Raw genomic sequence first — 24,702 nt, 5'->3', positions numbered from 1 at the left:
ATCGACTGAGTGTCTGGATGGCTTCACGGCCCCAATGTGACCACAGCCACCCGGTATGTGCAAGTTTAGCGTCTCTGTAAACTGTAGCCTCATAATATTGCAACCTCTGTGAAAACCATGTGAAATGATAACTTGAATGAAGAAATGTGAAGTTGTTGCTGTGGACATGAATGAATGGGCATGGTCTAAACTGACTGCAAACTATTGTGAATGCAAAGAAACCAATACTCATTAATACATGAACAAAACTTGTGTTACCGTCTCTGTCCATTCATTAATGCGGACCTGTGTTGCCTTAAGCATTGAGTTTTGCCCATACATAGTTCTGGGGTGGTCTGGTTGTCAACAATTGAGTGTAGCCAAAGTGATATTGTGGCTTAAATTGGTAACATCTTGGTGAGGTTATGAAACCCTGCGCCCCCAGTTGGTCACAGGTAGTTTGGAGGTATAGGAGGTCTGGAGGTTTCTAGGACGTTCCAGGATCAATAGAAGGCTTTCATAGCTGATGGACGCTCTCACCAGAAAACCTGCAAACAATTGATCCTGGAGACCACCGTCATCGAAGGTAAACGTGCCATGCTTGACCACTCATACAGCCGCTGGTTTACTATAAGGTCAAATACGCACAAATATCAACTTCTTTTAAAAAAATATATATATATTTCCTCCAAACAACAAATATTACTCCAACAGTGTGGATCAGCTGCTTCCATCACAGGAAGGCGTGACCGGAAGCAGCTGATCCGGGAGTTCACTTTCTAATGTTCCTGTTTTAATCAGCCTGTGATTAAAACATTACCGCCACATTACATTACCACCGTATGACTATGCTGTGCGGAGGAGGAGGGGACTGCTTCCGGGCGACGCTCACTTCACATCTATCTAGCTATCTATCTGAGCAACGCTAGCTCCAGAAGACAATGCTCTGGTGCTACGGGACACTTGAGTGGTGAATGGTTTGTGTTTTCTTTTTGCTATGGCGCCGAAGAAAAGCAATATTGCTATTATGGAGGGAGAACATGAGGAGATTAAAATGCTCTGAACTTTTTCACAACAGAAATGCAAAACGTTTTGGCTCAACAAAAGACATTAATGGCGCTAGCTCTCGAAGCAAAAGAGCTAAGAAAACAAAATGATGAAAAAGATAAGAAAATTGTTGAACTGGAACATCGCCTGGACGACTTGGAGCAATATACACGTATGAATGACCTGATCGTAACTGGCTTCGATGTGAGGCCACAAACCTATGCCAGAGCTGCGGCAGCAGCGGCACCAGGAGGGGAGCAAACTGAGGAGGACCTGGAGTCGGTTGAGCAGCAGGTGGTGCGAATCTTGTAATCGTATAGAGTGTCACTCCCCCAAAGTGCGCGGAGCCTCCTCTCAAACACTCACTAACGCACTCTTCTTGACGTGCACGTCCTGTGCACATACATATATAATGCAAAAATCAGCATTGTAATTGTACAGAGCCCATACAAGTCAATGGGCGACTGGTCGTGCCCTTCAGTGACCCATGACCTCTACCATGAGGTAGGAATGTGCAAGCACTTTCCAAAAATATATAGTTTATGGTACCAGCGTAAGGGTCTAATGAAAATAACAAATGCATTTGTTTTTGATCAGAATTCTCATTTTGATGTATGCAATAGCATAAATGTAAATCATAAACAGGCGCATGCACACAGTTGTATGTGCCTGGGTATGGAAAATCGAACACATGAATTTCTTATTCTCTTGTTACGCAGGGGCTTTATTATGATTAGTTTCCTATGGGAAATGTAAGCAATGGAGTCCATGCGTTCCACTCATGTAATCTCATTTTCTTCTGATGTAAATGCCTCGAGAAAACTTGTCTACTCAGGAATAGATCTCTTATTTTTTTTATGTGCAAACTTCTTCTTTGTTGTGGATACAGTCCTCACGTATTACTGTGAATTGTAAATGTTTATTATGTTAAATGTGGGGTAGGCGCTCATAAGCTTCTTGCTTCAGCCTACTCCTTTTGAGCATCTGTGACTGGTTAATGTGTATTTGTATATCAAGAAAATGTAGTTGCTCAAATAAATTAAACTAAACTAAACTAAACTAAAGTGTTACCAACTTGGATAATATCATTAAATGAACCAGGGCTGACCCAGTGTCACTGAGTAGTGCATATTGAAAATACACCCAAGAGCATTTGAGAACACAGTTATGAACAACAAAGTTAATATAACAATCACTTGCATCTTTGTAGGTGATTGAACATTGAATTTGCAATTTTGATTTAATTGTTATCAATATTGTCCAATAATAAATTGTTTTTTGGAGAGGACAGACCTCTCCAGACCTGGTAATTGCATCCCACCCCAATTACCCAACCACAGTTACGTCTCCAAACAACAGCTAAACAACCAAGTTGTTTTTAAAAATGTCATTTGTGCTTGTGAGTCTTCAACAGCATGTCTTTGGTTTCCTCAATGCCTTAAAGGAACAGGCCACCGTTTTTCCATACGGAGATATGTTCTTACCTGAGTTTAGATGAGTTGATACGTACCCGTCTGGTCTTTGTGCGTGCCCGTGTTAAGAGTGTGGTAGCTTCCAACTTCACCCCCGTTTGGAGCTATGGGAATACATTGGGAGAGGCCAAATGCTAACAACATCTTTGCTCGTTTTATGTGACTGTTGGCACACACAAAGACCAGACAGGAAAGCATCAACTCGTCTAAGCTCAGGCAAGAACATATCTCAGTATGTACAAATGGTGGCCTGTTCCTTTAATGTTGCAAAACTGGATTTTATCCCATGTGTTTTTTTATAATGATCTTGAAAGCAAAAGCAGTGGAGTCCTTCCATTGCAGCCTGAAAGATCCACCAAAATGTATCTACCAGCTGATATATCATTTGGAGAAAACACAATACACTCCTCTTGGATGAAACGAAATACTACATAATACATGTTTCATTACTTTTTTACTGTAATACAATATTTTATCCATTTGTTTCATATCTACCACGTTTATCGCTCCCAGTAATTACTAGCTCTAAAACTACATGCTGGGGGAATGGATTATAGGGCTGTGTTCATGTTACAGTTATTCCACAGCGGAAGAATGTACCGACAAATGCTAGTTTGTATGGATTACCAGAGATTAAAATGATCTATTATAGATGAGTAAATCTCCTCCCAGGATTGCATCCTCTTTTAAAGGAACTTGCTTGTCGGCGTAAGGCACAGCACTCAAAACCGTGAGGCGAATGCGTAATTACAGTCTTTATACAAAATCACTCGGAAATCTGACAGGCCACGGAGCAGCAGATATTGCGAGGCGCAAAAAAAGGAGTGGAAGGGAAAACATTTTGGAGCACTTACAGCACTGCGCTTCAGAAATGTACTTTTTAAAATTATACCATAAAGTACTTTTTTTGGTGATAATATTTTTATTGACTGTAAAGGCCTTTTGGACGTCACAGTTCTGGCCAAGTTTTGTTCATAGCTTAAATGTCTCAACTGCAGTTTGTGAAAAGGAAAGGGGTTACAAAATGTTGAGTATGCCCTTTTTGCGTACGAAAAAGCATACATTTAAATCTGGGTAAAGGATAAAAATCCATTATTTATAAGAAAGCAAAATACACACAGAATATCCACACCTTCATTCACTAGACACACATACAAAGCCTAAATGAACATACTCGACATTCAGTGACCAGGTCATTATTTCATGGAGGGTTTCCATAGCGTCTGAATGAACAATGAGCTGAACTGGTGCTCTATTATTATGCAGGAACATTACCGGCCTTCAATTGCCATGTCCTGAATACACATTATTATGAGCTCTTACTCATGGGCTGGAGACAAGTTTCTTTATGAAGTCTTTAAAAAAGAAAAAAAAAAGACGCTAAAATGAGAGATTGCAAAAGAGAGAGAGAGAAAGAGAGAGCTAACGGAAAGCTGAACAAGTCAGTGTGAGCCAGCAGATGTTCCGCACCCGAGAGGGTAAACAGCATTTGTAGGGCATGAAATTGATTCAAGGCTTTTTGATGAGGGAACGGAGATGGAAGCAAGAGGAAGAGACGTTTAGGTAAAGACCGAGAGCGCTGTTAAGTTTATTTTGGAGGATTAGAAGGCAAAATGGCTTCACTTATACAAATGAAAGGGTTCTCCTCTGAGGATTTGCATAAGTACCGTGGCAGTGAGGTGATCCCAGGAAGAGGCCTGACACTTTGAATGCAAATAAAAGGTGGCACTGAATATACTGTACTGCAACGTGAGCTGAAGACCACATTCATCACCGCAAAATCACAAAGTCCCTTGAATTGGGAATTAGAGTGTACACTTAAGTTGAATGGACACTAAAGAAAATTCAAAATTCAATTCAAAGTGCTTCACAGTTGCATAAATACAAGAAAGTAAATAGAATCAATAAAAACAGCAACATAAAATTAATCTATTACAGTAAAAAGCAAGAGTGCAGATAAAATACTTTCAGTCATATGCATCGGTAAAAAGAACTGTTTTCAGTTCAGTTCAAACCCAATAATGACAAAGTGAAAAACATTTTTTAGAATGTTTTGCAAATTTATTAAAGATAAAACTTTAATAGATTTGAGTGCATCTCTTTTTCCACTGATCGTCCTTGAGATGTTTCTATACAACTTGGCTAGAGTCCACCTGTGTGACTTGATTTGGAAAGACCTCATCTCTCTATAAGGTCCCACAGCTGAGTGCATGACAGAGCAGAACAAAGCCCTAAAAGGAACTGTTTGTAGACCTCTGAAACAGGTTTGTATCGCGGCACAGATCTGGGGATGGGTAGAGAAAAAATTGTTGCAGCCTTTAAGGTCCCGAAGAGCACAGTGTCCTCCATCTTTTGGAAATGGAAGTTCAAAACCAGCAGGAAAACTTCTTCCTTGAGCTGGCCGCCCATCCAAAGTGAACAATCAGGGGAAAGCCCGTTGGTCACTCTGAGAGAGCTCCAGCATTATTCTGAGGGAATGGGGGAACCATCTCTGCAGCACTCTACTCCTTCTGTTTGCTATATCTGTTTCTTTTTCGAGTTTGGTGTTATGACTGGCTCAATTCATAACAAAGGATGGGAGATCGGGACCGGGTAAAGAGCACAAAAGGAAATATTCATTCTCTGAAAGGAAGAGAAGAACATAATGGAACAAAGGTTTTAGACTAACAAAGGAATAGCTAAACTTAAATGTGCATGGTGGATTGAGGAGCCAGTGAGGAGCATCACCGTCCGACCGCCGGGGTGAGGTGGGACATGCCAGGCGGAAGTGGGGAGAGATGAGTTGGAGATGAGAGCGAGCACCCACCCATAGCTCAGATTTTACAGGCCCTAATAAAGGTACCAGGCAGGGACAATGCAGAGACAGGTAGGGAAGAGGTGACGTAGATGACGCTATCCCGGGCACAGAGGAAGAGGGAGGACTGACCGCATGGACAGACCGGTTCCTCCTAAAAAAAAAAAAACCCTAACCAAGCCCCCAAACATGTCCCTGGGGTCGCAACATTGATGCGTTCGTTCTAGATTTTCGTGAGCATTGTATTTCCACTTTGGTTCTCTCTTTTAAAAAAAACATTCAAAAACTTATTCTGCCACTCGTTTGTAATTCTGGTTTGCTGTAGCACTTTGAGAGTGTCTCTAGGGCAGAGGTCCTTGAATGGATTTGGATCCCCGAGCTGTCCAATCTGGACCCTAACCTGATTTTTAAATATACAGTACATATCTCAGTATAGGTTGCAAATGAGTCAATTAGTTGTTTGTTTGGAGGTGCTGCTGCCAGCTATTTTGAGACACACCAACAAGTTAGGGAAAAGGGCAACGGGCAAAGCAGAAGACAGAGGAGACCAGGAGGAAGCAACTGGTGACAGAAATGTGAAATGGCAGCTCAAAACAGAGGAAGGTGAAACAGAGCTTTTAAACAAGAATGGAAAGGCACGTATTTGTTTGTCTTACCTGGAGTCAGCACAAAACTAAACAGAAAAGTAAAAAGTGTCCTATTATTAAGGGGCTCTATCATGGTAAGTTTTAACTTTTAGTGCTCCACATTTAGTTTTGCCGCATAATTACGTACGCACATATTCAGCCCATACGAGCGAGCGATCGAGCTTTCAACTTTTCTCTCACACAGACTCATTCACTTGGAATCAACTGTAATCTCACACATTCCGGGACCGACGCTCGTTTGCTTCAGACCTTAGATTTACAATGAAGCTGATCCTAACAGTACAGGAGTACAGATGAGGCCAAGAGGAGAGAGGAGTTAGAGACAAACGAGAGAGAGGGGAGAGGACGCAGATCTGCAGTTTTGTCCAGCACATAACTGCAGGGTGGACGATGCTGGCAGAAAAGCTGACAACATGGAGCGCCAGAACCAAGTGGCTGGTATAGTGTGCAGGAACATCTGTGCAGAGTATGGACTGGAAACCCCAAGGTCAAAGTGGGAAGCAAAGAATGACCGAGCAATGATCCTGTGGGACTGCCAGAGACAGACGGACATGGTCATTACGAACCAACCGGACATTGTGGTGGTGGTGGACAAAGAGCAGAGGAAAGCCGTCTCCAGCCAGAAGAGCTGGAGAAGGCCTGGAGGGTGAAGACATCAGTGGTGCCCGTGGTCATTGGGGCACTCGGGGCAGTGACCTCCAAAGTGAGTGGCTACAGCAGATCCCAGGAAACACATCAGACATTCTACCTCACCCACTGGTAGAATACTGCATATACTATGGCTAATAATATAATATTGTTGACTAATTATATATATAATGAAATATATGTTTATTATTTATTTATACATATATACGTTCCCAGACCAGATCACTTTTTATTCTGACCCTGCTGATATTTTATTCATGACTCCTGCTCTATAGGGACTCATTGAATCACCATTCTGCCTTTACTAAACGGAAATGTCCAGAACTCTAGGCATCTGACACAATTAAAGTCAGGGTAGAAGTCTGCAGAGTGAAAGGGCTGTAGCTGTGATTGATTTTGGGACCCGGATCACCTGAGGCCAGACGCTGGGGCTCCCGCTTCTGTGTAATCCAGATCAAAGGTCCCTCCAAATCAGCCCCAAGTCTCCAGGGTCAGAGCCACACCGGCCAGGACTGTCCAATAATGAGACAGCCTCAGTAGACGGGGTCCTAGGTCTGCAGTGTGGTGATTTACCTCTGTGCTATTTCTTTAATTACATCGTTATTGCTGTGAGCAGAGGTGCCGGTTTTTACACTGTATTTTTTACAGTAATAAACCGGATGATTACCATAAATTCCCACAGGAAATGACAATATATGTTCAGGAAGTGCAAGTTTAAGTGTTACAGTATTACATATTTGTCCAACTCAGACACATGCTCAAGCTTCTCGTCGTCTGAAGATCTCAACTCATTTGAGGACAATCATAAGGCATCTGAGGCTGCGGCTTACTACCTGACATTTTAAAACAGAGGATTTTCCCATGGATAATTGCTTTCCTCTTGAAAAGTAAGGTAAATCGTTTGCTTGTTGGTGACGAGATCACTGTATCTCCTCAGTCTTTAGTCCACTAAAGGACACTTTATTCAGACAGCCAAGGCAGTTGAAGTACAGTAGACAATGCCACAGGAAGGCTCTTCCACTGACAGTGCCGCCCAATCAGAAAATATTTTTTGGGGGGGTTTCTTTTTGACAGTAGTGGAACATCAGCGAAATACTGGATGGATGTGGTTGGCTTGAATATCATTAGTAGATTGTCTATTGGTGGAATTACATTTTGTATTGATTCATACTTTTATATTATCAATTTTATTTCAGTCTCTGGCAATGAAAGGACGACTGACAAATGGATGTTAAGTCTTGAGGACTCAGTGATTTTCCAAGACGAAGATGGTTCAAGCGTGGTCTTCAAGCGTGGTCTTGCTGCAATATTTGCGGCATATTATCTTTTTAACCTTGAATACAAGAGGAAGTTTCTGTGACCTTGGAATTCATTCAGAGATATGTAAAAATGATCTAAAAAAAATCTAAATGCATAGTGTTACTGTGATCAAACAAACCAATGCTATTAAAATGTGTCGCTCATCTTTTTGTTTTGTTTTTTCTCGTCTACAGACGTTTCATCAGCATCAGCCCCAAAAAGGGCACCAAGGCAGGTCGAGGGAAAGTAATTTTGAAGAAAACTTGGAAACTGGTTCAAAAAATAAAACAGTGGCTGTCACTACAAATGTGGCAACCCTGATTAAAAACCTTATTGACGATAGAAGGGGATTCATCAAACTGGCAGAAAAGGAAAAAACATTTCCACATGTTTTACTCACTTTTTCATTTTTTTTATTAAGAGACACATATGGTAATGTTGGAACATATTGTTATTCAAAATGTTTAAAGTTGCAGATTTGTAGTTAAAATGTTATGGATAATATTTTTTTATATATTACATTTGATTTTCACAGATCTGTGTTCATTTGAAAATGTTCAATAAAGCACTGATTCTAGGAATTGTATTTGAAGTCTTATTTTGAAAAGCCTAGTTACTTCTATCAGTATGATACCGTAAGTAATTATTATTGTAGTTTACCGTTGAATATGATGACAGTAGTTCACTGTCAAATTATGCCAGAACATGTTATGGTGACCCCCCATTAAAATAGTAATATTTATGGTTGAATACTCTAACATTTATACACCGCCAAGCTATTATTTTAAGTACTATAAGTACAATATTGTAAATTTACAGTAAAGAGCAGGCAAATATTGTTGTAATATTGTCTCTTTGGAAGAGATGATCAGATAAGGTGGTGACAGTTTATCTATTTAATCAACTATGCTTATTTGACAGTTGAATCAACTGAAATCACTCGCTTGCCAGTATGTATTTTGAATTGTCTGCTCTTCAGTGCGGGTGAACTCGCGTTCCTTTCCCAGTGGCAGCTTGTATTTCTTAGCTCTGGGAAAAGTTATGTGACGCGGTGCACAGGAAAACCCTTAGCTTGCCAAACACACAAATATTCTCTGTCTCACACACCCACAGGCGCGTGCATGTTCGCCGCCGCCTCACACCAGCGCTTGTTGTGTATTAAATCATTGCCCTCTCGCTGTGCTATTAAGATATGGAAGGCTCCACATGGGATTTATACACTCAATCTATTTTACTAGTCTTTGGTCTCAGTGCTTCCATCAGGTTTGTTCCTTAAGTGCCTTATCAGTTAAATGCAGCTGGAAGATGTGAATGTGGTTTTCGTAGGAATTGAAAGCCAATGCGTTTCCAATGCATAGTGTATATTCCATATGTACCATAGCCTAAAATATAACCTGACATTAAGCTACCTCTTTACCATATAAAGTAGAGCGGGACATTGTAAATAATTTAAATACTGACCAATGCCGTAGCGGTAGTTAATGATGAACGCGAAGTGCAGTCGATTGCCTAGTGGTTAAGTCTGCTGCACATGTCTACATGGGCCCAAAAAATTATGATGTTGCAACATATTTGTATCGCAAATAAATATTATCTTAAAGGGACTAGACGTAGTTTATATTATAAAATATATACATAAAATTATGTATTGTCCTCCCCCTACTACATGCTCCAGCAATGTCCTAATGTGTATACAAATAAAATCCTGCACTGTCACTCAAGAAGTTGTTACTTTCGAAACACCAACAAGCTCCAGCGCGTACGAAGTCAGGCCCTGAACCCTGAGGATGGATTCTGCATAGTGAGGGGCGAGTGAAGCCTCGTAACACTTTAAGGCTTTCCTAAAAAAAAGTGCCGTACGCTTCGAAGTCTCTGAGCTGTTTCATTCTGTTTGAACACTGACCTCTTGTGGACAAACTTTATTATTGTGACTTTTCATAAACACGACTGAAGCACCAACACAATCATGTGGAAGAGAAGTTTCAAACAGACGTGTGGCAGTTTTATTATTTGCAGCCTGATATTGAGGTTTGAATGATCAAATCAATCATCGGCCGATATATAAGAGTCATTTTCTTTGTAACGTAGGTCTGTGGGCGGAGCTCCAGTGGGCGGGGCCTCAGTCACCTGCGGCTCTGCTGCTAAAGGCAGGACATCAATGCTTAATATTTTTACTTCACTCAGTCAGAGCTGATTGTGGCACTATTTGCTATAGATGCTCCTTATGTTTCCCTCGCCTGATCAGCTCCACACCTGCTTTAGTATCTGTTCAAAAGCAGGACTTTGTAAAGAATAAGAAAATATATAACATATAAAATGTATTCTGGCTCACAGCCACTTTCTCCACATGAATACGGTTAAATGTAAAATGGGGGAAATACAGCACATTAATTTATCCATGACTAAAGATTTACATCGCTATATGGACGAGGAAGCTTCTGTTGTTAAGCACCTCGTCACTAAAGGCACCACAGTGAGACGCTCTGAGCAGATGACCCGCTTTGAGACGCGATATTTATTTTTCAGTTTACAAGACAGTCACGTGACCAGGTGTTGCTGAAAGAGGCTCCGACGCAGTGTTTCGAAGCATCTGCTTCAGGAAGAGCGATACAAGCTCCAGAGCGCCGAGTTTTTTGGCCATCACTAATTCTGCGGAGACCAAGAAGAGACTGGCCTCGAGCACAGCTGAAACTCTGTCACAGACCCCAATAATACACAAGAAACAACTTTCAACTAAATGATGTACACTGGAGTCAGACCGGCGCAGGTCAAAGGCTAGAGTAAATATTGGAGCAGCTTTTAGGCAATGGCAATCGCTAAGAGATGCTCTCGGTATGAAAAAAGACCCACCGTTGCCTCTCTTTTTACACAAAAAGTAAGACATAATGACAAGTTACTGTGAAAAATTAAATCCAATGCTAAAAAATGTAAGAGCTATCAAGGTAGCATTGCCTTTAGCCTGATACGCTTTCAGAGCAAGTGCATCTTCAGTGAATGTTCGCTCAGTCAATGATTGAGTGAATATTTTGCTAGTTGCTTATGTTGCATAGGCTGTAGCGTATCGTGGCCTGGAGATTACTTATGTTTAGCCTACGTTTAGTATTTTATATTTCGTCTACATGGACATAACGCACAAATCAACTTTTCTTATCTCAGTTGAAGTCATGTCAGCAAATCTGCCCAAATGCTGTTGTTTCTGTTTATCCGTGCATGTACGACTAGCATGTGCACAATATGCACAAGTTTAACATACAGACTGCAGCTACGCGTTAACAAATGACAACTTCCATCTAGTCTCTTTATGGGGCTTTTTTTCAAGACAAGTCAGGTGACTGGGAGCACAAGTGAGCCGGCCTGAATTCTCTACTTGCCCTTTTTGCTTATATGTTATTGTTTGTAGTGGCCTTGGGTGACCAGGCATGTGTAAAATTATCTCGGTATGCTACCACTACTTTGTTACAAAATACGTATCATCCCGTATATAAAATGTTGTATCCGTACATAGGCCTCTGCAGGCAGCAAGCCTCTCCTTTACTCCCAACCAATGAGAATGTCATGTTTCCAGTCCCAGGACGAGTATGATCCTCAGTGGACTCGATTGTGGCTGGACTTGTGTTGTGCTCCAGACATCATGTCTCACTAACTAACAAACTAACAAACTTCTGACAGACCTGCTCTGATGCAGCGGAAATCCTCATGAAATGTATTCCAATATCTACAGGGAGCCGTCAGGTCTTTTTTTGTCCTTATGATTAAAAAGCAAAGCAGCACAGGAAGCTGAGGCGTTCAAGGAAGTATTGTGTTCCAAATACCCCCCCCTCCCAAAATAAATACAAAAAAAAGAAAAAGAGACTTACATGAGAATTGCAGTTCAGCAAATAAAAGTCTCAAAACCTTTAGTTTGCTATCTTATTTATGCTGATAAATGTTTGTTTCACAATGAGAATTCCATATCTCATTTAATGTAATCAGAGCAGCGTGTGGCCTATGGTGTGGAGGGGAGTGAGGGGAGTGAGGGGCGTGGGTGAGGGGGCAAAGCAGAGCAGGGTTCACTGATACCTACTGACTATCCTTTGTGCAAAACAATAGTTAACAGTAAATTACACAAAGCTATTTACATACATCAGTGCTCAACAGGGGGCAACAGAGGGAGGGAAGGGGAGAGTTCCGCTCCCTGATAGCGGATGGATGAATCTTTCAGTCAGTTGGACTTGTCACTGATCGAGAGTCTACCTGAGGCAGGACTGAAGAGGCTGTGAGATTTCTCCCCGTCAGGTCTGCTGCATGAAAGCCAGTCGAATGGGCCTTGTCCAGATCATTGTGAGCCAAAAACACAAGTGTTTCACACAGTCCCCTGAACAGTCCATATTGATATCCAAAACCAAAGAGCGTATAAGTAAGCATACATTTTATTTTCAAAATAAATTTTCCATCAAATGCGTTGAACAAAGTACTTCTGCGTGTTCACAGTCCCTTCTCTTTCAGCCTGAGTGATTTCAGAGACCACTGCAGATATCTGCTCCCACACAAAGTGGTTAATTTGCTGCTTAATGCCGCTAATGGCTCAGACACAGTCAACTATTTCTTAAGTGTTAACCAATTTGGAAATTTAGAGATCACAGACAAGACTAAGAATCCCAAATGATTAGACTAATAAGAACTCTTTAACAAACGATGTTTAAAAAAAAGAAGAAAAAAAGACATGTACACTTGGGACATGTACGGACAGCACTAGAGCAATAGAACATGTCATGTTACAGCACAACATCACTGGTCAACCATTAAGAAAGCCACATTCTGATGACAGTGTAGACTTTTCAGATAGAGTCAACATCCACATCAAAACCATCAAGCCGGTCACCATGACCATCAGCCTGACTCCACATCTGGAGATGGGTCCCAGGGCGTTCTTACAGGTTGCCCCAACGGCATCGGAGGATCAATCAATCAATCAATCAAAGTTTATTTGTATAGCACCTTACAACAACACAAGGAAGACCAAAGTGCTTCACAGACAGACAGGATGGGTCAAATGTAGAGGACAAATTTCCCTAAGGGGACAAAAACTTAATTATTTTATTACATTCATTATGTCTTCTTCTCAGGCATATCCTAGTGGGACAAGGCCTCGTGGAAGGCCCAGGACACGGTGGTGGGACTATGTCTCCGAGCTGGCCTGGTGTCGCCTCGGGGTCCCCCCAGAACAGCTGGAGGAGGTGTGTGTGGACCGGGAAGTTTGGGCATCTGCTGAGACTGCTGCCCCCGCGACCCGGCCCCGGATAAAGCGGAAGAAAATGGATGGATGGATGGATGTCTTCTTCTTCTTGTTTCTAAAATTGTCTAATAGGTTCTTTAAAAAGACAAAAACTGTTAAACCAATGCCTCTGACAGAAGTAAAATTCCCAGTCCGTTGAAATGCGTAAGCTATTTAAGGGGAGACACTGCAAAACCCAGTCTTTTCCATTTTCAGGTTATGGGACATATGGGAAATTGTAATTTTAAGAGCAATGCATTTTTCTTTCATTGTTTTTTTTCAAAGTTTTTTTTAGAGGGATTTTTCATATTTAATTCCCATTGAGTTTTGCTTATTATTAACAGCTTATTATAAAACTAAATGAGATATTCAAAATCCCTTCAGAAAAAGTCTTTGTTTCTACTGTGTATCCACCAAAGAAAAAAAACACATTAAAACCTGGCTTGATCCATTATTCACATTTCGTCGCCAAAAATATGGGCAATTTGGGGAATTTTTAGGCATAAAATGGTTTTTCTCATATTAATGTCAGCAACATACAGCAAAAGTAGTAACATATTTAAATTATAAATGGTTTTCCCACGTCTCTATTTTTTATTGCTATTATTTGTTTCTTCATAAAGGAAGTTGAAACATAAATGATTAATCAAAAACCTTTTTTCCCTGTTTATCTGACAAATGATTTCCTCAGTAACGGGGCTCCTTTCTCATGTTTCCACTGTGTTGACACAATTTCTTGCATGCTTCATTGCGAGGTAACAGGGTGAAGCATTTCATTTCCTGCAATAGTGTTTGAATTTGTCCCATTGTCCAGTGGGTTTCCTGGGCATCCTTAAACATGCACAAACCATTCATCTACATAGTGGCATTCAGTGCAAACTTCTGAACAAGGTCCACTGGAAATAATGTTGAAAATGTTGAGGGGAAACACCTCCAGCGTATGACAGATGCTCTCCGAGACTGACCCCAGAAACCACTGCCTTGGAATAAAAAGTATAGGATTGGATTGATTGTTTTGATCACGGACAACGCGCTAGAAACCTTTGTCTAAAGAGAAGAGAAGTCACGTGCCAAAATGTTCATTTCCACCAACAGGAGTGGCTTTGCAGACAAACAGACTGGAAATCAATTTAAGTTTGTCACACTTCATCATCAGAGTTTTTGCAATGTTTTCTGACGCTGAGACATAATTACTATTAGTAACACTTGACTGCTCAATAAAAGTCAGTCTGGATAGTCCATAAACATAACATTGGAAACCAATCACATTTGAGCATTTGGAGAGAGCCACAAGTCAGCCATGGGAATAATTTAAAAAAAAAAACTGATTAGCTCACACAAGCTTCTAAAAGTGCTTAACTTAATACTTACCATCAGAAGCTTTCCTGGACAATTTTCATTAATGGAGTGCAATGTAGTGTAAAGATACACCTCTTTCATAAAATTTCAAGATTAATTTTTCATTGGCAAGCTCTAAAGAGTTCTTGGCACACACTTCTTTGCTCAGTCACTGCAGAAAGACTGGAGACAAAGCAGGCTGCATTGTTGGATATTTTATTTATGAAGTCCCTCCTGGACTAAAATTCTGAAAGCTAGCAACGCGGACTGCAAATTTAAAGGTGCACTATGCAACTTTTTAGGTAAAAAAAAAGCACTTCCTGTCTGTATTCTTTTCCTATACTGTAGAGATTAGCTCAGACCTGTTGGAATAATATATATCATTTTCTAAAGATTGCGTGGTGGGCATTGAGATCCTGGTAGATGATCATTTACTATTCAGTGGAGACATCTTGAAGCTCAAGGCTAACATGATATAAAAAATGTAATAAAAATAAATACCGATAAAAAATTCAAGTAGGACAAGATGGTTTATATGCAGATTAGTTCATTTTTGAGGCACTATTTAAAATTGTATAATGCATGACATTAATGTTAGCCTTTAGCTTCAACACAAACTCACTGATCCTTATAAACATAGACGTCTCCTCTACGGAAATATTTACACTGTACAGCAACTCGTTAACCTGCAGGAAGTGATCATCTACCAGGAACTCACTGTCCAAAGAATCTCTAGGAAATACGATGATTCGAACGGGTCTAAGCTAATCTTAATGGAAATTAATAACAAACTAACAGGAAGTACTAGCGCCTACAACTTCAGCTCAGAAGAACTAGCGGAGCATCATTGTGCAACAAGCCAATTGTTTTTAGGGGTTTGTACCAGAAACGAGCCAAAAACCCCAAAACAATTGATTCTGGAGCATGATAAAGGCCACTGTGAGGGAAAGCAAAGGTGCCCTGCTGCACCCATAAAGCCACCGAGTCACTAAAAGGTCAAATACACGCAAATATCAAGTTTTTTTTTCACATATAAAGTTACAGAGTGCACCTTTAACGGTGTTTCTATCACCAAAGAAAGTTCAAATGATTATTGATAAATAGGTCTATTTTGGATCCATATTATATGGTTTCTGCCATTACAGCACTTTTCACCGAGGTTAAACACTGAAGTTAATTAATTTTTTAAATTGGCGAGTTGCATTTGATAAGTGTATCTACAGTCAGCACTAGGGTTGGGTACCGTTTCGATACCACTACTTTAACGATACCTGCTTTTCGGTATCGGTGCCTTAACGGTACTTTTTTCGATACCTATGTTATTTTAATTGAGTTAAAATAAAGTGTAGGCTATAAAAAGTATCGTCCAGGAGAACAAACAGCACAGCGGCACAAACACGGCACATCAGAAAACAGGCCGCAGCAGCGTCACCTGTAACTTCATGTTCTGAGCAGAATTCCCACTAAAGCAGTGATAAAAAAGAGAGAAAAGACATTATTACCCTTTGAGTTGAAGGAACAGACCAGATCCACATCAGGCACCGTTTTCTTTCAGATAAACCTTTCTAAACACACTGCGCTGTTCGACAGTGAAAGCTCCTCACACGTCAAAGATCTGTTACATAATGAGAGCGCTCACTCTGTCACTAAAAATGTACCATAACTGTTCCAAACATGGCTAATGCAGAGTGAGCCCTTACCTTTTCCAGAAACAATCTTTGATCCCAAATGCTCCGGGCAGCCATTTGGTGCAGCTGGAGTTTAAACAACAGCGCGTAACTTCAGGCTCTGCGGGGCTAAAGCTAAAGCCCTTGAGTTTCTTGTTGTCACTACTGTGTTGTCTCTACCGTGTTGTCTCTACCGTGTTGTCACTGCTTTTCTATTTGTCTAAGAGTCTAGTTTCTTATTCAGTCCTGGTTTTAACCAGTTAACTGTAAGTCCTGGTTTAATCCTGGTTTAGTCCTGGCTCAGACCGCGGCTCTGCGCCAGTCACAAGATTTGGCCCGAAGTGTTTTCCTTACTTCTGCTGTCTTGATAAGACGATTACTCCTGTAGAAGTCCCAGATGTGCAGCTCTGGCGCTGTTATGTCCGTGCTGCGGTAAACTGACCCGATCCCCACGCCGTTCCTTTAGCCGAGGAAGGTGCATCCCGTCCGGTGTGTAGATCCAGAGCTCCTCCTGCCACTATCGGCCTGTGTCCCGCTATACTCCATATAAAGTCATGCAAAATGTGTCCGTGATGAGATAAATGTCCTTAATTTTGCCGCTTTCAGCGATTTGAGGACAGAAAAGTAGCAAATGCTAATGTCAACAAGTGCAGGATGATTGACACCCGCTACAGCCAATGACGTACCCTCATAGTGGTGACCTGTGACCTCAGAGAAGGATGCACTCTTGTAAACCTGCACTTCTGATTGGCTGTGTCAGTCTAAGTTTATTATTTTTAAACTCTCATTTTTTTGTTTTTTACCAAATGGGCCTCGTTTTCAAAACAGAGACTTTTCTGCTTCAAAACCAAGGACTGATTGTGACGCTCCCCACTGATCTTTTTCTCTAAGATTTCTATACTGTGATCACACTAAACATTATTGTCGAAATCACTTGTTAATTTTAAAAATATACACTCATTTTACAGAACACACAAAGGCAAACTAATCATATTGTTTCTCCCTTGGCCACAGCTTCAAAATGAGCTTACTAAAAATCCATACATCTGCCAATTATGTGAGAAAGGTCAAAATGCAGTGAAAATGTCAAATTCAACTCCTTCAATCACACACATATTACTTTATTCTTGTAATTATAATTAAAATCTGAAATTTTAAGGAAGAAAAGAAGACTGTCCTCCCAATTGAAACGTGACTTGTGGTCGTTTATTTAAAGTCTGAAATATGACTGATATGGACATATGACAGAACAGCGCCCCCCCTGGGCTTGTGGTCGCTGTGTAAAATTGCGTTGATAAAAGAGACTTACCTGATGGGGCAGGGCGTTAATTCACAGCAATAATCCAAAGTTAACTTATTTTTCTGATGACAACCTCCTGTCCTATTTGGTACACATGCCACACTTCAAAATGTACCCAAATAACTTCATTCTCACATAAACACTGTGTTTTCTTTCCTTTTTTAATTATCAAGTTTTGAGATGAATATTAATGCTTCTTTTGCCACCTGCTGGCCATGAAATATACACACCCGCACTTTCCACCGGTGAGTTCCCCAGTGCAGTCATTGTCACATTATACATGTATGACTTATCCTTCACCTAAAACATGCAGTAGATTTACACTCTAGGAATGTGGCTCATCACCTGACAGGGATTGGTTCCTGCACAGCGAAGGGCCCTGACAGGTTTTCTCCTATAGCACAAATTTAGAATGAATAACTCTGTCTGAAATCAATCACCCACCCAGAATCATCTGGGAAGGAAATTTGGAAGCACAACCACTGTAGGAGAGAGGACTTAGATACACATATCACAGTGATTTTAGACCCATACATAGTTTGGTTGTATTGGGACCCAGAGGGCAATCAGATTTCAGAATATTTCAGAATTGCAAGTTTAATTTTATGAATATTCATCTCAGTCATCTTGGCAGATACATGCACCAAGTCTACAAAATCAATTTCACTGGACACATTTTTACATGTTTCCAAAATCCTAGAATTCAATAGTTGACTTTTGACCCTTTGCACAAGAGAATTGGATGATTCTCCAAATGTCTGTCCTACTGTAAGTGTAAAAGTCTAGTTTAGTGGACTCTGTGTAGTGTGTTTAAGTGTTTTAGTGTGTTGTGTCCCGGAACTTACTTGCTCTTCACCCCCTTAGATTGAAGAGCAAGTAAGTTCCTTGTTGGAATACAATGCAGATTGTATTCCAACATGGCAACAGCAATGGAAGCCAAAGGAGTGCTAAGACTGTGTTTATGCATCAATATTGTGATCAGCAACATTCAGTATAACATTGACCACAGCAAGCCATCATTTGCCCCCATGCCGCTGGTTTGGAAGCACTGAACATCAGGCCTAGGTGACTCTTTGAAGACTGACTAAAAGAGAATGTGGCTATACTGTAGTGATTTTCCTATGAAACAGAAAGGGCCCATATTAGCGGGGCGACAGTGTGATATGAATCCCACAGGTGCACACTGCCATTGTGTGCTATTGGGCAAGACACTTCACCCTCCTTGCCCCCATTGTCTGACGCTGATGCATGAACGGGAGTGTGAATGGGTGAGTGGTTCCTTGATGTAAAAGCGCTTTGAGCCGAATGAAGGTAGAAAATTGCTATATTGGGGGGAGAGTCCCCGCCACCACACCTACGCCCTTGGGGCCAAGAACATTTTGACATAAAGAACCGTCCACTACAGAAAAAACTACAAATGCAGTCAAATCAATTTTGGTTCTCATCTTTGACACATCCATGGCTCTAAACACCACCACATCCCCAGCCCTCTAGTGTTAATTATTGAGAAAATGTTAATGTTTTTTTTAAGTTTTTGGTTGGACATTATTAAAAATGTACATAATGAAACTGGCATATAAATGGTTAAAATACATAACGTTATTAAATGTTTGGCAGTTTTGGAAACACATCAAGTAGTTCAAAAGATTTTGCAAAAAGTAGAAAAAAAATGGATGTATGGTGATTTTATTGCTGTTTTTAAAACGACTTTATTGTACATAGTGTATCTGACTTGCTGCTGTGATTCCAAAATGCACCAGAAACTTGCAAAACCTACCATAGAAAACTATGACCATTGTTCACATATTTCACAGATCACCATGACTACAAAACACAGGAGGAATTGGACATAATAGGATGAAATTGCAGTAATTTACAATATCCTGCTAATGTGAATGCATTAAGGTCAATGGATGAGGAACACGCTTCTCGATGGTCCTCAAGGCGGGGAGATGACATTCCTGTAATACGACCAGGGTGACTTCAAAAGACACTAAGTAGGCAGGATTCTAATGGGACCTCAAACCTCCCTCCATAGCACTGCTTAAAAGCCTGGCTCCAAGAGTTTTTTTTTTTTTTTTTCTTCTTTTTAAATCGCTATGACCCATGTGACAATGCTGGGCTGGGTGAAATAGTTTTAACCACACTGTTTTTTGTAAATTAGCACGATCCCCAGAGCCTGTCAACCAAGACCCGGAGCTCTGTGGAGTGGTGGTTATGGTGCTTTGCATTTCTACTTGAGTAATATTATTATGAAGTATTATTACTACTAATTGAAAGAAAAAAAAAAACTTTTCCACAGTGAGTAAATCGCATATGTTTTATATATATATATATTTTTTGCAGTTTTTCAGATAGTGGTTGTCCGAAGCCATTTATGGTCAAACAAGTGAGTTTAGTCTTTTTAAATCATAATGACAAAAGAAACTGCAAATGACCCTCTTTTGTGGTAGTTGTAGATGGACAATTCAACCTGGATAGACTCAAACAGACAAAAGCAGCGATTAGGAAGATTTATTGACATGTATATTAGTTTGGGCGATCAGACCCCGGCGGTAACATCGATGTATGAACGTCAGTATGAACAGCTTGTAGTTAGGGATGTCTTCCCCCGGAGCCTGGACAGTGGTGGTGGTGTGGAAGACCCGTGAAGATGCAGCAGGGAGAAGCCGTGGACAGAAGAGGTGCAGATTGGGGTGGAGGTGGGTCACAGCACAGCTGGGAAGCGAACGAACCATGATTGCTGGGGCTTCAAAGCGGGACCGAGGGCGATGATTGGCTGCTACGGAGGTGCGGCTCTTACGCTGACGGCTGAGGTGGAGGTGTGGCCCTCTCGAAAGCGATCATTGGCTGGAGGTATGTGATGCTGAAATTAGTCTCCCAGGTTGAATTAACGCCTAGGCTTCATGTTTGAGCTAGCAGTAATGGCATATTTAAAAGCGTTGATTCTCAGGCTGTAAAAGTCTTGTTTTATTGGAGAAATAGTGCACGCCGTGGGGGCGTGTCATTGTGTGTGTGTGTGTGGAAGGAGGAGGATGAGGAGCTGACCAGTGCAGGACACCATGCTCTGGAACAGGGACAAACCCAGGAGGCGCTGTACTGTTTCAGACAATCAGAGGAGACAGAGGGCAGCCAGCCAGGTTTCTTCCGGATTCTGCCGTTTTCCCGTCCACCAAGTTCATGCGGGTCAGGTTGACACACAGTGGCAGCTGCAGCAGCTCAGGACTGACACCTGAACACTATGTCATTGTATACTTGTACAATGACAATAAAGCACTTACTTACTTACTTACTAAATCTCCCAACTGTGTTAAAAACAACGCATGTTGTGCAGTCCTTAACTAGACAGAGGTGTTTTTTTTTTTTCAATACATCTATGTACATGTAAATGTAATTACAACATGAAAATGACCTGCTGAAACATACCCTTCATCTTCACACCGTGATCCCACCCTCATGCGTGCACCAACCAATTTATCACATAGGAGTAAATAAAGAACGTGCAGGCAGACCTTCTATTTTGATAGCTCTTTTGTTTGCTCTCTCAAATGGGAATTTTAACAGAGCAAAGGAATCATAGCAACACGTCCGGTCCTCAGTCTTGGCTATGTGGTGAACAGAGGAAAAAAAAAAAAGAAGAAAACTCAGAATGGCTTTGAGGACTGTGCTGTGTACCGGATACAGTGATGAATGGTCTGCTGCTGTCTGTTGTCTTTGTGGGAAATTAAAGCCAAACATTGACACAGGAGAAGAATGTTACCTCAATTTAATATCTGTGACAGACAAACGGGGAAAGCATTGCTTTCAATACATGTTTTCTCATGTTGTCTCTTGCCCTGTACACCTCCACTTGATAAGATGGGCTGTATTGTTCTCACAATGAAGAAATGTATTTGTTACATCAGCTTGGTTATGTGCAAACAACTAATAGTAATTAAAAGTATCTCAGGTATAATGATTAAAAAACTTAATAAATAATCAAATTAGACCAGAATACAGAATTAAAAAAATGTTGTGTTTTGTATTCATACATCGTTTTAATTGACCAGCTTGATATGTCTCTTCCTGTCCCGCACTTTTTTAATCTCAGTCCACTCATGGACTTTTTGTTTGGTTTTAACTATTGCCAAATGAAATGATGTTGAAGTGCCAGCAAGAAATTGTGGTATGAAATGAGTATAAAAAGTGTGAACCAACGGAACTTTTAACAAATGAAAAACAGAAGAAAAATATTATTATTATTAATATACATTTAGTATCGAAACATAATACATATAGTAAATAAAACTATGTTTTTGCTAAATATGGACTTGTCTGCCAGTGTCAATCAAAAACTAACCCGCGTGCCTTAGAGTTGTGGAGTTTAGTGGCGTTGTCCATTTTAGTTTATTTTGGATTTTATATTATAATGGAAATGCCATGCCGCTCTGTCCTGCCACATTTACATACTCTGTCTACAGCCAGAAGCACCATTTTTTGTTTAATATAAACCTAGCTGGCGCATACGATAGGAGATGAACTTTGTTTATACAAATCTTTCATTTAGAGTAAGGTAGAGACTCAGAGATTTTTTTGTTATCAGCATTTACTCTGAAAGTAAAAGTTATCTAAAATATGCCAAAGTTCTGCATGAAACTGTTTTATTGTTAAATCTTTCAGGGAGAACCCCTAAACTCCCTCTACTTAAAATAATGAATACATCTCACCTCCTACCCTAGTCACTCTTAAAACCACACAAAAGACATTTTTAGATGCAAATGTTGGAAGGTTGATGAGGGCTGGTTTGTTAAAAATGTCCCTGGCTGAAAATGAGTTCCTCCCCAGCCCTGATACAAACACAAAGGTGACATCGGCAGACAAAAAGAGCATTACAAACACAACTACAAGTAAAAAGTTGTTTCTTTACTAGAAAATAAACCTATATACAGTATTTCTTGTCCCTTTCTTTCTTTGCCCTGCCATGTCCTACCCTTTTAAGTGCCGCATAAACCTACATGACATGTATTACTCACCCCAATCTCCACACGGGATCCGTTGCTCCTGGGCTTGACTCGCTGTCCGGAGGCGTGCGCGCCAGTCCCTTTGACAGCACAGAAATAAAGACCTCATCTCACATTGCCCCCCCACCCCCACTCCATGACTCAGAGATGCCCCTTGTCAGGACTGTGCCTCAAGGGGGACAAGGGGGACAGTCGTGTCATCCACACCGGGGCCGAGGAAGACTGATCTGACAGGACGGCGTCACAGAATACTTCCTCCCACTCTCCCTCACGCTCCAGTGGGCCCTCCAGTGTATGTCCCATGGATAATGCAGCTGTCGGTTGTGTTCTGTATACGTGTGCACATGTGTAAAGGGTAAACAGGTTGAGACAGGGAAAGACATGGAGACAAATGGAGTGAGTGCAGGCGGCACGGGTGTGTGGAGATGACATTATGAGGGCAGACAGGTAAGGAGAGGTAAAGGAACCACATAAACATGAATGAGGTATTACATAACATAATGAATAACTAACAAATTCACACCTGATTCTATTGTAGGGATTCCCAAACTGTATAGGCCACAACCCCCAATTAAATAGGTGAACAACACCGGGACCCCCACAGTAAAATGTCAAAACTCATTTCAAGATACAAAATAAATGAATAGAAAAACGTTTTAAATCTGGATCATATCGTGCATCATCAGGATTTTACTACAAAATAGAACAGTTCACGCAGTGAGCCCCTCTTTTGAAATGTCTGGTCGACTCGGTTTGATTGGGGACCGAAGTTGCAACATTGTTTTGTTTTTCAGCTGATTTTGTTTTTCAGCTGATTCTAGGCAAAGGCCACAGATTTGCAGACTTTTGTACCAATAAGTGCCAATAAGTTTGCGCACACTGGTGGATTTTTTTGGCCATCTCTCAAAGATCATGACAGCTTGGAGTCTTTTGTGGTCGATGCGGAGAAGGTTCTGTATATGATCTACTGGTAAAGTGGCCCATTCTTCTTGGCAAAAAGCCTCCAGTTCCTGTAAATTCCTGGGCTGTCATCACAGGCCTTGTTGTCATCATACCCACTCTGAAATATAGAAGTGAACAGCCGATGCCACTGGCTCCAGCATAATAAAGTGAAGGTGCTGGAGTGGTCATCTCAGTCTCCTGACCTCAATTTCATTGAGCCACTGTGGAGAGCTCAAACGCGCTGCTCATGCGAGACAGAGCCGGCAGCTTGGACAATGTCGTTTCACTTGGGAAAGTAAAGGATCACGATCTGTGGGACATATGTACTGTTTTGCTCCAAATGCCCATGTTATAGATCACAGTTCACTGGTGTCCGGGTTAAACAGGTTCAGAGAGGAATGGCCTGATCATGTTTATCTATAATTTAACTTCTTACAACTAAAAGAAGAGTTAACTGTTTGAGAAAATAATTGCCGTTGGGATAAGTTAGCCGGAGCTTCTCAAGTGCTTTTTAACATTTCTAGAGACTCAAGGCCACTGCATCCAGTCAGAGCACTTATGTTCCACTATTATTCACTCTTCCATTCATCTGATACAAAGAGCTACACATACACAAAACGAGTAACCCGTGCTTAAATGGATCATTTAAATGGTAAATGGACTCAACTTGTATAGCGCTTTTTTACCTTTATCAGGCCAAAGCGCTTTACAGTAAGGAACCAGTCACCCATTCACACTCTCATTCATACACCAATGTACACAGGCACTCTAGAGACAAGTAGGGTGAAGTGTCTTGCCCAAGGACACAACCACAGTGTGCATTTGCGGGAACCCACGACCTTCCGATCATGAGACGACCCACATACCAACTGCGCCACCATCACCCACAAAATCTGTATATTTTACACACACAACATTCTTTCATTACATATCTGATTCGGAGCCCTAATTCTGTAATCTGGAATTTGAATCTGGTGAATCTGGGGGCTGGAGGGGACAGGAATTTAGTTTCCTTGAGAAGGTGATGGACTGAATATGCAGGATGACTCAGGCATGGAACAGCACAAAAACATGGATGAATTAGAAGAAAGAAAAAACTCACAATGGACGTTTGTAAAAAATCTCTTAGTGTATTTTGTTGCCTCTCTCTAAAAACATGTTTCCTCTTCTCAAAGCCGTTTGCCAAGCGCTCCCAGTGGCATTGACACGGAGCTCGGCGAGCACTGCCTTCCATTCGATGTTTAACAAGGCTGCTTTGAGATATCCACTCCCCGCCGTCTAACTCACAGAGAGAGAGACGGCCGAGCAAAGGTTC

The sequence above is a fragment of the Gobius niger genome, assembly GCF_951799975.1.
Source record: "Gobius niger genome assembly, chromosome: 2".
Taxonomy (NCBI): domain Eukaryota; kingdom Metazoa; phylum Chordata; class Actinopteri; order Gobiiformes; family Gobiidae; genus Gobius; species Gobius niger.
Note: the sequence above shows the minus strand (reverse complement) of the source record.